The sequence below is a fragment of the Bactrocera oleae genome, chromosome 3, assembly GCF_042242935.1.
Source record: "Bactrocera oleae isolate idBacOlea1 chromosome 3, idBacOlea1, whole genome shotgun sequence".
NCBI lineage: Eukaryota > Metazoa > Arthropoda > Insecta > Diptera > Tephritidae > Bactrocera > Bactrocera oleae.
In genome coordinates, this window is record NC_091537.1 from 52,632,019 (window position 1) to 52,649,263 (window position 17,245).

The following is a 17,245-nucleotide window of genomic DNA, read 5'->3' on the forward strand; positions in this document are numbered from 1 at the left end:
CTCTTCCACGACTTGAATTATGTGGAGCGCTACTACTAGCCAAACTCGGGTCCATCGTACAAACGCATTTAAACATGGCACAAATTATAAAACTCCAAAGCGCCTGGAATAGACGGTATACCAAATAGAGCCTTAAAAGAAGCCATGACTCTGAGACCCAGTTTGTTCGCTAAAATGTACAATGCGTGTATATTGGAAGGCGTGTTTCCCGACCCGTGGAAGGTGCAGCATTTGGTTCTACTTCCAAAACCTAAAAAGCCACCGGACGAACCTTCATCTTATCGACCATTGTGCATGCTCGACACGATTGGTAAAGTGTTCGAAAGCATTGTAAGAAACCGCTTGGAGTTAGCAATCCAAAAAGCCGGCGGATTATCAGAAATACAATACGGCTTTATAAAAAAGAGGTCCGCTATTGACGCACTAAGAGAGGTCGTTGATACTGCGAAATGTGCAGTAAGTGGCAAAAGATGGAAAGGTGGCACAAAAAAGTATTGCGCGCTAGTTACACTGGACGTGAAGAATGCGTTCAACTCCGCAAAGTGGGCAAATATAATCAAAGCTCTATACGAAATACGCGCTCCCCAATATCTCGTAAATATTATAATGAGCTATCTTAAAAGTCGCATATTGTTATTCGACTCTGACGAGGGCACCCAGAGCTACGCTATCTCGAGTGGAGTACCGCAAGGCTCGGTCTTAGGTCCTCTACTATGGAACTTGATGTACGACGGGGTACTAAGAATACATCAACCAAAAAGCGTGAAAACAATAGCGTATGCGGATGATCTCATAGTGGTAGCAGTGGCTAAACACCTAGATGACCTCAGGCTCAAATGCAATGATTGCATAAACGGTCTGCGCCAATGGTTTGCTACCATGAGCTTAGAGCTGGCTGAGCAGAAAACGGAAGTCTTGCTCATAAGCACAAGGAAGGTGGAAGAAAGGTTATCACTCACCATAGGGGGGTGCGAGATTACTTTACAGCCGCAGCTGAAGTATCTGGGAGTAATACTAGACTCCAAATTAAAATTTAAAGAACACCTGGTGTATACTTCCGGCAAAGCAAACAAAATGTATAATGCGCTATCTAGAATGATGGCCAATAGAGGCTGCGTGCTCTCCAGCCGGCGGTTTTTAATATCAAAAGCAATGAGTTCAGTAATATTGTATGCAGCACCAATATGGATACAAGCGCTAGACATAAAATCATATGCTAGACAAATAAGCGCAGTACATAGGCTTTCTGCAATCCGAGTAATAAGTGCTTTCCGAACGATATCAAGTGATGCTGCTGAAGTACTAGCCAGCATGCCGCCTATTGACATTCAGGGGGACGAATTCGCGCGACTGTACCAGCTGTCAGCGTTGTCTTCAGGAGTAAAAAAAGAAGAGAGAACCAAGAGCCTAACAATGTGGCAGCAACGGTGGCAAACCTCACCTAAAGGACGATGGACTCATAGACTGATTCCGGACATTCATTCGTGGATAGACAGACGACATGGGGACCTGAATTTCCACCTTACCCAAATACTGAGTGGGCACGGATGCTTTAGAAAGTATCTATTCCAAATAAATCATGATGTTAGCCCGTATTGTCCGACGTGTACAGAGTGCATAGAAGACTCTGAACACGTATTTTTTCAGTGCCCCCGCTTTTTAAATATTAGGGAAAAGTTAAAATCTACTCTCGGCGGTTGTGTAACGGTGGAAACTCTGACAACACATATGTGTCAGTGTTCTGAAAAATGGAAAGCTGTCAGCGAAGCGGCAGCTCTAATTATGATAAAACTGAGATACTTGCAACAGATTAGGAGTCAGTCAGTCCGTGCCGTAGAGGAGACTTAAATGTCCTTTTCTCTCCCATGAAGTAATACTTAATCCGGCGGTTCCGTGGGAGAGATATAAGATGGGAGTAGGTTAGGTTTAGCGGTTAAAGTTCCGCACTTCGGCTTTCGATGCTTCCCCCTACTATAAAAAAAAAAAAATAAAAAATAAAAAAAATAAAAAATGGCACAAATTGTACTAGCCTGGTTAGAAAAACCACCACATGCATGGAAGACGTATATTTCCAATCAAACGTCTAAAATACTTGACCTATCCTGCTGATCTAGCTACAAGAGGGTGCAAACCCCTGCACCTTGTCACCACCACCCTCTGGTAGAATGGCCCCCGATGGTTAACAGAATCTTCTGATTCTTGGCCACAATCGCCCATGCGCAGTATAATTGCCCTAGAAAGTCGAAAAATCGACTCCTTTCACACAGCAGTGGAGGATACTGACATCCTTGAACGATTTTCATCGTTCTCCCGAGCCCTCAGAGTAATCGCCTATATGTTAAAGTTCATAGAGCGACTTAAAATTAAAGTTAAGGGAGTTCCCTCAGATTATCCCCAATGCGGTACATTGACGCACCTAGAATTGCAAAAGGCAAAGGTCGCTCAAATCGTATCCACTCAAATGCGCTACTTCAGCCGCGATATAATATTATTAAGAGAATCAAAACCCATTGACAAAAGGAGTTCACTCTTAGTTCTTAACCCATTCCTAGGCACGAAAAGTCTGCTTCGTGCGAATGGTCAGCTTGCCAATTCAAGCCTCACGTACAACGAACGCCACCCTCTAATCACACCAGAGAAATCTCGACTTGCCACTTTATTCCTCAATTATATCCACTTTCTTATGCTCCACGCAGAACATCGCCTAATGCAACATATAGTCCGCCAAGAGTTCTATATTCCCCGACTTAAGCCCCAAATAAAAAATGGCATTTTCGAGTGCAAGATCTGCACTCTGCATAAGCAGAAGTTGCGAACGCAGATTATGGCAGCACTTTCACCGGAACGCTGCAACTTCGCTCTGCCTTACCTCACAGGTGTCGATTTTGCTGGGCCTTTTAAAATAAAGACGACAAAAGCAGTGCACCTCGAGCTATGTACGAATCTGACTAAGGAGGCTTTTCTCGCGGCATTTGTCCGCTTCGTCGGACGACGCGGCTTCCCCTCAAAACCAATGAGCGATAACAGCAAAATCTTCATTGGAGCCCAAAGAGCCACTCAAAAAAGAACAACAAAAACTCTGTGTATCCAATGGAATGCGATATCTGACCAGTTTTCATACACGATAGAGTCAATATCTGCATTATCCGCCATAACAAAGCGACAAATTCTATCCTGTGTGGCAAAACTTTTCGACCCCGCAGAATGGCTTTCGCCAATTATGATACAAGCCAAAATCCTAATACAAGAATTATGGTTAGATGGAACCGACTGGGACGAACAAGTAAAACCATTTCTTTTAGAAAAGTGGTCCCAGTTTTCGAGCAATCTAAATGATAGCTCACAGATACAAATCCCACGATGGGTAAATTATGCTCCAGAGCACAAAGTCGAACTACACGGCTTCTGTGACACAAAGCGACACTGCAAAAGTGGCTCTTTTAAAAACAATAACTCTTCCACGACTTGAATTATGTGGAGCGCTACTACTAGCCAAACTCGGGTCCATCGTACAAACGCATTTAAACATGGCACAAATTATAAAACTCCAAAGCGCCTGGAATAGACGGTATACCAAATAGAGCCTTAAAAGAAGCCATGACTCTGAGACCCAGTTTGTTCGCTAAAATGTACAATGCGTGTATATTGGAAGGCGTGTTTCCCGACCCGTGGAAGGTGCAGCATTTGGTTCTACTTCCAAAACCTAAAAAGCCACCGGACGAACCTTCATCTTATCGACCATTGTGCATGCTCGACACGATTGGTAAAGTGTTCGAAAGCATTGTAAGAAACCGCTTGGAGTTAGCAATCCAAAAAGCCGGCGGATTATCAGAAATACAATACGGCTTTATAAAAAAGAGGTCCGCTATTGACGCACTAAGAGAGGTCGTTGATACTGCGAAATGTGCAGTAAGTGGCAAAAGATGGAAAGGTGGCACAAAAAAGTATTGCGCGCTAGTTACACTGGACGTGAAGAATGCGTTCAACTCCGCAAAGTGGGCAAATATAATCAAAGCTCTATACGAAATACGCGCTCCCCAATATCTCGTAAATATTATAATGAGCTATCTTAAAAGTCGCATATTGTTATTCGACTCTGACGAGGGCACCCAGAGCTACGCTATCTCGAGTGGAGTACCGCAAGGCTCGGTCTTAGGTCCTCTACTATGGAACTTGATGTACGACGGGGTACTAAGAATACATCAACCAAAAAGCGTGAAAACAATAGCGTATGCGGATGATCTCATAGTGGTAGCAGTGGCTAAACACCTAGATGACCTCAGGCTCAAATGCAATGATTGCATAAACGGTCTGCGCCAATGGTTTGCTACCATGAGCTTAGAGCTGGCTGAGCAGAAAACGGAAGTCTTGCTCATAAGCACAAGGAAGGTGGAAGAAAGGTTATCACTCACCATAGGGGGGTGCGAGATTACTTTACAGCCGCAGCTGAAGTATCTGGGAGTAATACTAGACTCCAAATTAAAATTTAAAGAACACCTGGTGTATACTTCCGGCAAAGCAAACAAAATGTATAATGCGCTATCTAGAATGATGGCCAATAGAGGCTGCGTGCTCTCCAGCCGGCGGTTTTTAATATCAAAAGCAATGAGTTCAGTAATATTGTATGCAGCACCAATATGGATACAAGCGCTAGACATAAAATCATATGCTAGACAAATAAGCGCAGTACATAGGCTTTCTGCAATCCGAGTAATAAGTGCTTTCCGAACGATATCAAGTGATGCTGCTGAAGTACTAGCCAGCATGCCGCCTATTGACATTCAGGGGGACGAATTCGCGCGACTGTACCAGCTGTCAGCGTTGTCTTCAGGAGTAAAAAAAGAAGAGAGAACCAAGAGCCTAACAATGTGGCAGCAACGGTGGCAAACCTCACCTAAAGGACGATGGACTCATAGACTGATTCCGGACATTCATTCGTGGATAGACAGACGACATGGGGACCTGAATTTCCACCTTACCCAAATACTGAGTGGGCACGGATGCTTTAGAAAGTATCTATTCCAAATAAATCATGATGTTAGCCCGTATTGTCCGACGTGTACAGAGTGCATAGAAGACTCTGAACACGTATTTTTTCAGTGCCCCCGCTTTTTAAATATTAGGGAAAAGTTAAAATCTACTCTCGGCGGTTGTGTAACGGTGGAAACTCTGACAACACATATGTGTCAGTGTTCTGAAAAATGGAAAGCTGTCAGCGAAGCGGCAGCTCTAATTATGATAAAACTGAGATACTTGCAACAGATTAGGAGTCAGTCAGTCCGTGCCGTAGAGGAGACTTAAATGTCCTTTTCTCTCCCATGAAGTAATACTTAATCCGGCGGTTCCGTGGGAGAGATATAAGATGGGAGTAGGTTAGGTTTAGCGGTTAAAGTTCCGCACTTCGGCTTTCGATGCTTCCCCCTACTATAAAAAAAAAAAAATAAAAAATAAAAAAAATAAAAAATGGCACAAATTGTACTAGCCTGGTTAGAAAAACCACCACATGCATGGAAGACGTATATTTCCAATCAAACGTCTAAAATACTTGACCTATCCTGCTGATCTAGCTACAAGAGGGTGCAAACCCCTGCACCTTGTCACCACCACCCTCTGGTAGAATGGCCCCCGATGGTTAACAGAATCTTCTGATTCTTGGCCACAATCGCCCATGCGCAGTATAATTGCCCTAGAAAGTCGAAAAATCGACTCCTTTCACACAGCAGTGGAGGATACTGACATCCTTGAACGATTTTCATCGTTCTCCCGAGCCCTCAGAGTAATCGCCTATATGTTAAAGTTCATAGAGCGACTTAAAATTAAAGTTAAGGGAGTTCCCTCAGATTATCCCCAATGCGGTACATTGACGCACCTAGAATTGCAAAAGGCAAAGGTCGCTCAAATCGTATCCACTCAAATGCGCTACTTCAGCCGCGATATAATATTATTAAGAGAATCAAAACCCATTGACAAAAGGAGTTCACTCTTAGTTCTTAACCCATTCCTAGGCACGAAAAGTCTGCTTCGTGCGAATGGTCAGCTTGCCAATTCAAGCCTCACGTACAACGAACGCCACCCTCTAATCACACCAGAGAAATCTCGACTTGCCACTTTATTCCTCAATTATATCCACTTTCTTATGCTCCACGCAGAACATCGCCTAATGCAACATATAGTCCGCCAAGAGTTCTATATTCCCCGACTTAAGCCCCAAATAAAAAATGGCATTTTCGAGTGCAAGATCTGCACTCTGCATAAGCAGAAGTTGCGAACGCAGATTATGGCAGCACTTTCACCGGAACGCTGCAACTTCGCTCTGCCTTACCTCACAGGTGTCGATTTTGCTGGGCCTTTTAAAATAAAGACGACAAAAGCAGTGCACCTCGAGCTATGTACGAATCTGACTAAGGAGGCTTTTCTCGCGGCATTTGTCCGCTTCGTCGGACGACGCGGCTTCCCCTCAAAACCAATGAGCGATAACAGCAAAATCTTCATTGGAGCCCAAAGAGCCACTCAAAAACAGTTTGTGGATTTTATTAGACAAGTATCCCCTGAAATTGTTCAGAAGTATGCCCCCCAAGCCATTAATTGGCAGTTTATCCCGCCAAGCGCTCTTCAACGCCAACAAAGCGATCGGCCATCAGTGTGGCTCGCCCTGGGGTTATGCCAACAGCGGTGCCTCGAACACCAGCCGCAAACGCACCGTTAACCACCGCTCGTAATGGTATTCGAGCATCCGAAGCCGTTCCGTCTCCACCAGAGGCGCTCCATCGCATCCGATGCCCCCTTTGTCGCCGTCCACACAGGTTGCAGCACATCCAAATGAATTACACTTCTGGAAGTAGCATACACACACACACAGTAGGATCTCTACACCGCTCAACATACAAAACATCTGTACTCAAAGCGGACAGCCCCTTCTCTCAGCGACTTTCGAGTAACAAGCAACGGACTTTCTTTTGGCGCGCGAGTCACTTCGTTTTCTTCCATCGATTTTTTATATAAATTTACACCGTCTCCACTGGTATGTGACTAGGGAGTGAGTGCGTTGAAATAATTTTTTTTATAATTATTCAAAAATAAATAAATTATGTGAACTTTTTGAAAAAACAAAAACCATTTATTCCGGATATTAATTTAATCTCAGTGGTGAAAGTGTCAAGTAACTGTTGGTGTTAACAATGTTATCTAGAATAAACATTATATTTAAGCACAATTGTACGAAAAGGGAATTTAAGTTGACAATCCAACGAGTCATTTATTGTATAGTGCACTACTACTAGAGTGAATTAACATCAAAAATAAAAGTACGCAAAAAGACACTCCCGGTCAATCTTTAAAATATAGAGACAAGATTCCGAAACACACTATTTAAAAATGCCCGATCATTAAAGTTATAGAAACGAGATTTCGAAAAACACTAAAAAAAGTGTGCGGAAATTAGACTTAGATTCGTACAATATATTCGACGAGCAAAATACTTGAAGACACGTATAGAAATAGAGCCTTAGACGTATTTAAAAGGGCTTGAACTGTAAATTGTCCAGGATGCTAGTGATTCAATGGCCACAAAATCTATCTGAAGCATATGCTCTCGTCTGAAAATACAGAACCTCTATCTGAAAAACAAGCTATTGTGGCAAAAGAGCTTAACGCTGCCGAAATCAAATATATAATAAAAATAACCAAATGCGACGTTTACAACAGGTGCCTCCTCCTAGACCAACTCAGTTGAAGCCTCCAGTCCCGATGGGCGTAGACCCATCAATCAATTTACGAAAGGTTAATTACATTAATAGACTGGAAAACATACCCGTAACAAGACAGAGAATAGCTCTTCAACTATACCCAGGAAACAAGAAAGAATTTTTAATATTTAAACAGAAGGCGAAGAAAATGCGGAAACTGAACAGGTAAATTTTTTGATTGGCCAGTTTCTAGCCCTCTCTACTTCAAACTTTACTTAAAAAATGAAGATGCCCTGAAGCTCGTAATAGACACAGGGGCTAATAAAAATTGTATTTGCGAAAACTTAGCAAAAAGCGTAAGCAAAATAAAAAAATTATTAAAGGTGCAATCAGCCGCAGGTCAAATACAAATAGTATGAGCTATTCGATGGAAATTCTTTAAAAGTATAGGTATCAACAAAGTATTGATATCTTCGTTTTACCAAAATTCACATCTTTTGAAGTTATCATAGGTGATGATACACTAAGAGAATTAGGACCGATTATAAACCAGAAAAATGATACAGTGATCATCGCAGATGTGGTACTGCCACTAAAACAACTATAACTCACCCTTGGGGATAGTTCAAAAAAAGACTGGGCTTTCGGGGGAGAAACGATATAGGGTTGTTATTAATTAAACCCCTTATAGGAAAAACGTGCTATGTGTATATAGATGATATCATACTAGTAGGAAGGAGTAGGGGGGAACATTTGGAAGGTGTAATTTCACACCTTCAGAAAACAGGTTTGAGAGTTAATTTGGAAAAATTAAAATTTTATAAAACACAGGTAGAATTTTTATGTCATATTATAACCCTAGAAAGCATATTACCAAACCCAGAAAAAATTACTACCACAATTTAGGTTCCAGTACACATAAAAAAAACTGAAAAGTTTCCTCGGGCTAGCATCATACTACAGGAGATTTATCACGGACTTTGCAAAAGTATCTAAGCCGCTCACAAACCTGACGAGAGGCGCAAATGTACAAGAACTTAAGAAATGGTATGGAAAACAAAGACCAGATCTTAGAAAAATACTATTTCCTTTAATTGGCAAAGCTTATAAAATGCTAAACAAAAACATTTGAAATCTTCGGCATCAATATATATGACCGTCTACCACAAAAACCCGAGGTACAGGCGACTTCTATATAATCAAATCCCACTGAAGTATTACATATCGACATACTCGAAATGACCGACGAAAAGTAGACAAATTTTATAAAATTTTTTAGAATTTAAAATAAATTAGTACTGCATATTAGAGTCAAATTAATAAAACTTATCCACTACTTCCCTGTTCCAAAAATGTTGGTTATGGACAATGAAGGCAGTTTTATAAGTCCTATAGCACTTAACGATTTAGAAGGCTTAGGGATCGAGAAATATCTAGCATCAACTCAAAAGAGCGAAATTAACGGTTTAATAGACCGCGTTCACTTAACAATTATTGAACTAATTAGATGCCTTCAAGCGGAGTACCCTGACTCTTCACTCAAAGAAATAATTCATATAGCAGTTCACAGGTATAATAACACAATACACTCAGTGACTAAAAGAAAGCCCGTCGACATTTTCTTTGGAAGAATTAACTACCAAAATCTGACAGGCTTTAGGTATAGTGAATCCTGACCTACGAAACGAAATCGCCAGAAATCAAAAATATATATTCAACTATCATAACTGAAAACGATCTCAAGCAAAATGCTACGAGCAGGTGATGCGGTCTTTAAAAAGGACAAACAAAACAACCACATTACTATAACCACAACGAACAATAAAAAGATTCACAAATCTCATTTAAAGACCTAACGATTTTTCACCTTCTAGACTTTTATCGAACTTGACAACCGCGACAATGAACACTTGCGAGAACCACCACCCACATATCACTATCAAACAAGAAATAAGAAAATACGAAACAGTTGTTCATGACACCAGGCGTACTGTGCGCTACTGGGGACTGGGACCAAATTCTTTCTAAAATAAACGAACTAACCAATATATAATCAATACAGGTAATTAAATCATAGATGGTGTATAAATGAGCTTAGCCTCCCATACCTATATAGGTACATCACTCTACTCGAGAAAAACTAGCGCACCCTAATGAAAGACACCATACTTGCGACCACTCAAGGAATTTCACACCACACGACGACACCACCACACTCAACCTCAGAGAGCAACTTGCACGAAGACACCTAACAACAAGTAAGGAAGGGCTAAGTTCGAATGTAACCGAACATTTTATACTCTCGTAAAGTCATATGGTATACTCGTTTGAGATTTCTTTGTGGATTGACTGATATTTTCGATAGAAGGACAACTATAGGTACTGGGGTCCACATATTTAGTACTTAGGGGCTTGAACATTTTTGGTTCGACTTAGACAATTTTTGGTCAGAAGGTGGCACACTTTAAACGTATTATTCACGCAAAGTTTTACCCCGATATAATCATTGTTGCTTGATATGCATAGTGGAAAGTGAAAGAATCAGATGGAATTGAAAATGGTGTTATATGGGAAATAGGCGTGGTTGTAGTGCAATTTCGCCCATTTTCGCATCATAACATAGAAATATAAAAAAAAAGTTATGTACCAAATTTGGTTGAAATCGGTTAAAAAGATCCCAAGATATGGGGTTTCACCTAAAAGTGGGCGGTGCCACGCCCACTGTCTAATTGTGAACGCGGTTCCTATAAAGTAATCTCATACCATCCCAGAGAAAAAATTTAATGTCTCTGGCGTGTTTAGTGCTTGATTTATCGCGCTTTTAGTAGTTTTTAACAGTATCGTGGGGGGAGTTGCGACCGGATTTCAACTATTTTCACACTGTAGGTAGAGGTTCTAAAAACATTTACTTCCAGTGATTTTTGTTATTATAGCATTAGCGGTTTAGGAAATATGCACATTAAACCTGTTAGGGATGGGACCACGACCACTTAAAAAAAAATTTAAACTGCAGATGCTCTCCCTAATGTGATTCTGTGTACTAAATAACAGTCTTGTATCTTATTGCGGAGCTTAGTTATGGCAATTTATTTGTTTTTGATATGTCCTTATTTTTCAGGATGACTCTGCGCCCTGCCATCGTGCTAAAATAGTAAGTATAAATTTTTTTGTACAACTAGAGTTTATTGCTATAATTTTAATTTCAAATTTTACACTTGTTCTTTCTTCTTTCTTTCAGGTGAAGAATTGTTTATCGAAAATCGGGGTCTCGTCTTTGGAGTGGCCAGGTAACAGTCCGGATCTCAACCCCATTGAGAACCTTTGGTTTGTAATGAAGGCTCAGGTCGCACAGAAGAGACCAAAAACTTTAGCGGAGTTGGGCAGAATTCTCGAAGAAGTGTGGTATAACGGTATCGCAGCAGGAATTTTAAAAATCTTATTAAGTCAATGCCCGAGCGTGTAAAAGCCGTTATTAAAAGGAGAGGAGGTTCGACAAAATATTAATGAGTTTGTTTTTTATCGATTAGTGTTTAATTTAACTTAAACTATAAAATCATTTCTATAGTGTAAATAAAAAAGAATTTACCACTGTTTATATTGTTAGCTACCAAAATGAAAAATTATCTAAAATGAAAAATATAAAAAATTATGAGTACAATGCACAACACTGACTTTGTTTACACTTAATACTCGTGTATTAACCATATATTATTGTTTAAAAAAGTTTAAAAAAAACATTTAACCAATACAATAAGGAAAAACTATGATTTTTTAGTTGTCCGGATTTCACTGTCCGCTACTGTATATAACTCGATTAGTTTTAGGTGATACAAACAACCGTTAGGTGAACAAAACTATTATACTCTGTATCACAATTCGTTTCGCCAACGGGCTTGAGCGCCACATTATTTTCGTTCGTATTATTACACAATTCGACAGCTAATTCGATGGACATCGTTCCGCTGGCCCGACTCTCAACGATCCTGCGCAATTGTACTTTAAAAACTTTTTTTCTATAATTAATTATTTAAAAAAGAAATTACCATTTATATTAATTATAATAACGGCTATCAATAATAAACTTTTGTATACGTATACGAAACACATCGACTTTTATCTAAATTATTCACGCGATTTTAAGTGTTAATATATCGGTGGGTATAATAAAATGGATATAATAAAATTATAGACGATATAGGAAAGGATAATCATCAACTACAAGTATTTACGCAAACATTATATTATATAATGAGTAAGATATAATTTAGGATGAATTTGAATAATCGTAATGGCAATTTAGTTAGCAAAAGTCATAGTACATTTCCAGATTTCAAATAAAATAGACATCGTCAACCAATTTTTTTTACGAATTTCATTGGAAATAATACTTACAACAATACATCTCTAGAATTAGTCGGTACATTTCTTATAAATTTGTCATTGAAACAATAGCACTAAACAATGTTAGTTACTCAAACTAGCAAGCAAGTTCCTACCAAATCGTACCCGCAATGCTACAAAACAATCTTACAGAAAACGAATTTAAATTAGAAGCCAAAAGAGCCAAAGGACATCACTTACTCGATGCGCCTCAGCATAGATAATATTTATTAGCTTTAGTGTTAGTGTTTCTTCTGCGTTTTGGTTAGTTATAATTAATTGCCTATCTTGCTCTACTATTGTTTTTAAATATTTAATGGCCTTTGAAAAATACTCATTTAATTTTACTTGTTGATTTAGAATGTTGCTATCTAAGTATGTCCCGAACAATTATTTGTGAACCGTACCAACTATGTTAATTAATCCTCTTTTGATTCATTAGATTTTGGGCTTGGCTTTTAATATTGCAAGGTCATTTGTAAGCATAATCTTATGTTTTTGTATCTATTCTCGTTTTAATGGTGTAATGCTTTAAAATTGTTTACTCTTTCAATTTTTTTATTATGTATTTTTGCTCAAGCCTATTCAAATATTCGTAAATCGTTTTTGCATTAATTTTTCTGCTATCATCATCTCTTGGCCTTGCGTTTGTTGCTGAATGGAATGACCTTTTGTAGTATTCTATGTCCTTGAACATTTTTTCTTATACTGATAGTTCTTTATCCTCTATTTCGGCTATTCTTAACCTTTCGCTAATTGTGTTGTGAAAACATTATATGTCTGATATGCCTGTGTGGCTGTTTAGTTTTGTAAATTAGACTTTGATATTTTCTATTCCAAGGAATTCCCTGACGTTTACACAGTTAAACTCATTATCGGCCACAATTTGCTTCGGTTTGCTTTTATGGAATTATTAGCTTAGTTTTTCTACGAGAGTTTAGCTATTACTATTTTCTAGTGGTGAAGCTGTCGAAAATTTCGAAAATTTATTGATGAATATTAAAAAATTATGTTTTAAAATGGTATAAGTGTCTACATGAGCAGTGTGACTTATGTCTTTAGTGTAACTTTTTAAAGGTTTCTTATCATTATTTAATTAACTCCTTAAGATTTTTTAAATATATTTTTAAGCTTTTTGAGACCATTGTAATTTTCATTAATCCCATTATGTCCAGTTTCATTTTTAAAACGCTTTTTTTAGCTTGGATAGTATGAACATATGTATGTCTGATCAGCTTGAAACTATGCACACGTGTAAAGAACCGATGACAATGCAATAACTTGATAACAGTTTCCCATTGTCCTTATTGTATAACGCTTTTATTAGCTTCACATGTGCCCTTTTTTCAGTGGCTCTGAAATTGAATAGTACTGACAAAACAATCAATAGCCACGGCAAAAAAAAACAAAAAAAAAACAAAAAAACTATCCGGGAACTATGCAGCTAAAAACTTCAACTATTCATCCTGCAAAAAAATTGCCCATTAACTATGCAGCTAAAAGCATCAACTTTCATGCTGTCATTTGAGCAAGGAACTTATTATATACGTTCTTTGATTTGAGTAACAAATTTACTCAAACATATCCTTAAAGAAATATATGTCCATGCTTTGGCATTTCTGTCTATTGAAGCTCAACTAGTTCAAGAAATTAGTTACGATGACATAGTTATTATTTCTGCACGAAGAAGAAATAGCTTAAAATGCTTATTATTATTTTTTTGTAAGAGTGTAGTAAATATTTCTTTGTATACTTATTAAACAATAATTATAATAATTATTATATTTAAAACAAATAAAAATTATATTTTAAATCAAAATGTATAGAATTTCGTTGATCTAAAGAGGGCGGCGTATTCGACCTGGCCTAGGGCGGCAGTGAGCCTAAGTCCGCTGCTGAATATGGTTTAACAAACCAAAAAACATACTTTTAAAGCACATTAAACTAAAAAATAAATTTAAAAAAATATAGTTTAAAAAATATATATATTTATATAATCGGACCATTCGTCAGTCTAGACAAAATCTAAACACAGTCGGGCCAAATCCAGAGCATTTTAAACAACAATCCTGACAGCAAAGAACAAAAAGCATAGAAAATTTAAAAGAGCAGTTCCTATAAATGTAGATCTCATGTGAAGATCTTTCACTTTCACTGGGATACCCAAACTCAAATTTTGCCACAGCTAATGGTATTACTTCTTTATTAACTAAATCCGATCGAATAATGGAATCTGATGCGTCCGTATCCACAGTCACTATGCGCTTTTTACTGTCTACACATCTAATAACGGTTACATTACTCGTATTCCTGCTCACTTGTGAAATGGAGATTACAGGGCATTCGCTTGCAGGATTCGACATTTGCTTGATCTTCCTCAGCTTAGCGTTTACTTCCAACTGAATTATTGAACTGGTTACAATTGCGTGCAATATGGCCACACCAAAATTTTTATTACGCGCTTCTGTAGATTTTTCCTGTGCTTTCTGCATGTTATTTTTTCAAATTTTTGGTACACTGTGTCAGAGCATACTAAATGGTTTCCTCAAACGTCAATTTTGGACAAGCTAACGCAGCGTAGAGTCTAGTGTTACCTCGTATTCCATTGACGAAGGCTTTAGTTATCGTGTCCTCGATGTATTCCACGGATTTATGTGCTTATGCTAAGTGAGCTAACCTCTCAATCTCTGTTGAAAACTCCTGCAGAGACTCTTTGGATTTCTGGCGACGATTTGGCAACTCGATTTGGAAGGTCTGCTTCCTGTGCTCACTGCCATACCGTCTTTCTAATGCACTCATCAATGTTTCATAACAACTAGCCTCGCAGTTTGTAATCCTGCTTTCCCGAATCTCCGCTGCAGATCCTTTTAATACAACGAACAACTTTATCTTCAACGTTTCAATTATTTTCAGATGCCGTCTTTACGAACTGAAGCTTAAAAACATGAAACGGAACTATGCCATCAAAGGATGGAGGTTTTACCTTGGCAGAGGCTGTTGACATAATTTGTCGATTTAATAGTAGCTCGCGGAGATGATTTGTCAATTCATTCACTTCACTTCATCCACCGCGTTTCTAACGAGGATAATTGGAATTATTGTTCCAATATTTGCGATGACACCTCTGCTATTTTTAGGTCATACGTGGATCCTGCTCTTTGAAGTGTGTCGATATTTGCGTTGACATTTGTGTTAACGTATGCTTTGACATCTGCGACATTGCAGCCAAAATCATGTATATAAATTAAGATATCTTTATGAAACTTGGTAGACATGTTTCTTGGTACCGTGAGACGGTTGGTAAAACACAAATAAATTGCCATAACTAAGCTCAACAATAAGATACAATACTGTTATTTGGTATACAGGATCACATTATAAATGCTTTTGGCACCTCTATCGACTGTGTAAAAATGGGTGAAATCGGGTGACAACCCCGCACACTCCTCATATAACGGTACGTTTAAAAACTACTAAAAGTGCGATAAACCAAGCACTAAACACGCCAGAGACATTTAATTTTATCTCTGGGATGGTATGAGATGACTTTATAAGAACCGCGTTCAAAATAAGATAATGGGCGTGGCATCGCACACTTTTAGGTGAATACACATATCTTGGGATCTGCTTAACCAAATTCAACTAAATTCGGTACATTCCTCTCATATTTCTATGTTATGGTGCGAAAATGGACGAAATCGGATTATGTCTCCGTCTATTTCCCAGATAACACCATTTTAAATTCCATCTGATTCTTTCACTTTCCGCTATGCACATCAAGCAACAATGATTATATCGGGGTAAAACTTTGGGTGAATAATGCATTTCAAGTATCCCACCTTGTGACCAAAAATTGTAAATCGAACTAAAACTGTTCAAACCAGTGCCTATAGTTGACGTTTTGCCGAAAATATCGGCCAATGTGTAAGATATATAATTGAAACTTAACTAAATAAATGAATAGATAAATTCATACTCCATAATAGTATGTTTTGTGTCAAAAATGTGTTAAATCGGATCAATACTTCCTTTAGTATAAAATTTTGCCAACACCTGAAGTAATTTCCCGGGCTTTGATCCGTGCAAGTTGCGAGAGTTTACAATGTTCGGTTCCACCCGAATATAGAACTCCCTTACTTCTTTAATTATGGAATCTTCAGGTCGTTAAACTTGGTCATTTTCAAATAATTATTTCCTTAGAAATTTACTTGACAATCCCACTACTGACACCATTTGTAACGGATTTCTCGATAAATCGTCTACCTTGTAACTCACTCTTGAGTTTGTTCACTAGGTTGTTTAATAAAAGCCAAAATACAATGGATATAACCTAATGTTTATTTCTAATCCAAACAACTTAACGCTTTATTTGTTTTTATTGTTCTTAACACGGCAACACTCTAACTAGAACTGTGTGTGCTGCACCATCCGGCAGCCCTTCTATACCACTAGAACATTCTGGCAACTACGAATTCGCTGTCTAGTTGCTGGTAATTTGTCGTCGGTTCGATTTTGATCTATCATCCGTATTCGTAACAATTTTATTTTAATCAATTGTCAATCAATTGGCTTTCACATTAAAAGTGAAGTGAACTATAAAAGCAAACGTTCGTCTTTCTTCAGTGCAGTGTGGTCTGAGTACTCTTGCTCTTTTTTGAATATGTATGCATGCTGGATAAAATAACGAATCTTTTTTCGACCTTCGAAGACCCCGCAGCGGAATCTGGCGTAGAGTCGAAACTGGCCATGATGTAGATTGCTATTAACAAAATAATTTATAAAGTCCGCTGACGAAGAGTGGCGAAGAGATTAACTATGGATCCACGAAGGAGAAAGTCATGACCTACAACTCAGACGCCGATGCTGTAGACCACTTTGCATCGGAATATGAGATGGGTGAAATCGAGAGAGATCTTATGGAGTACTCGAGTGACGTAGAAAGCACTGAGCAGAGTGAGTGTTCTTCGAGGTCTGAGCTTGCAGACATCCTCTCTAAACTATATACTTAGGGAGATCTTCTGAGCAAATTTCAAGCAGACGCAGATAAGAAATTAGTTAATACGTCTTCTTCAAATTAATCTGCACTCCAGAAAATTTGCTTCTCTAGCCATAATTGCCACACACACACACCACACATTATATGGCAAAGGGACATCAACGAAAGGGGTGAGTTGCTCTTT

At 38.5% G+C, this 17,245-nt stretch overlaps 1 long non-coding RNA gene across 1 annotated transcript; it reads left to right on the forward strand.

Annotated features, from left to right (window-relative positions):
- The first annotated feature begins 9,197 nt into the window (after nt 1–9,197).
- Nucleotides 9,198–11,350, forward strand: LOC138856193 (uncharacterized). Its single transcript, XR_011395280.1, has 4 exons — nt 9,198–9,747; nt 9,802–9,943; nt 10,804–10,836; nt 10,924–11,350. It is a non-coding gene; the product is annotated as an uncharacterized lncRNA (long non-coding RNA).
- The last annotated feature ends 5,895 nt before the right edge of the window (nt 11,351–17,245 follow it).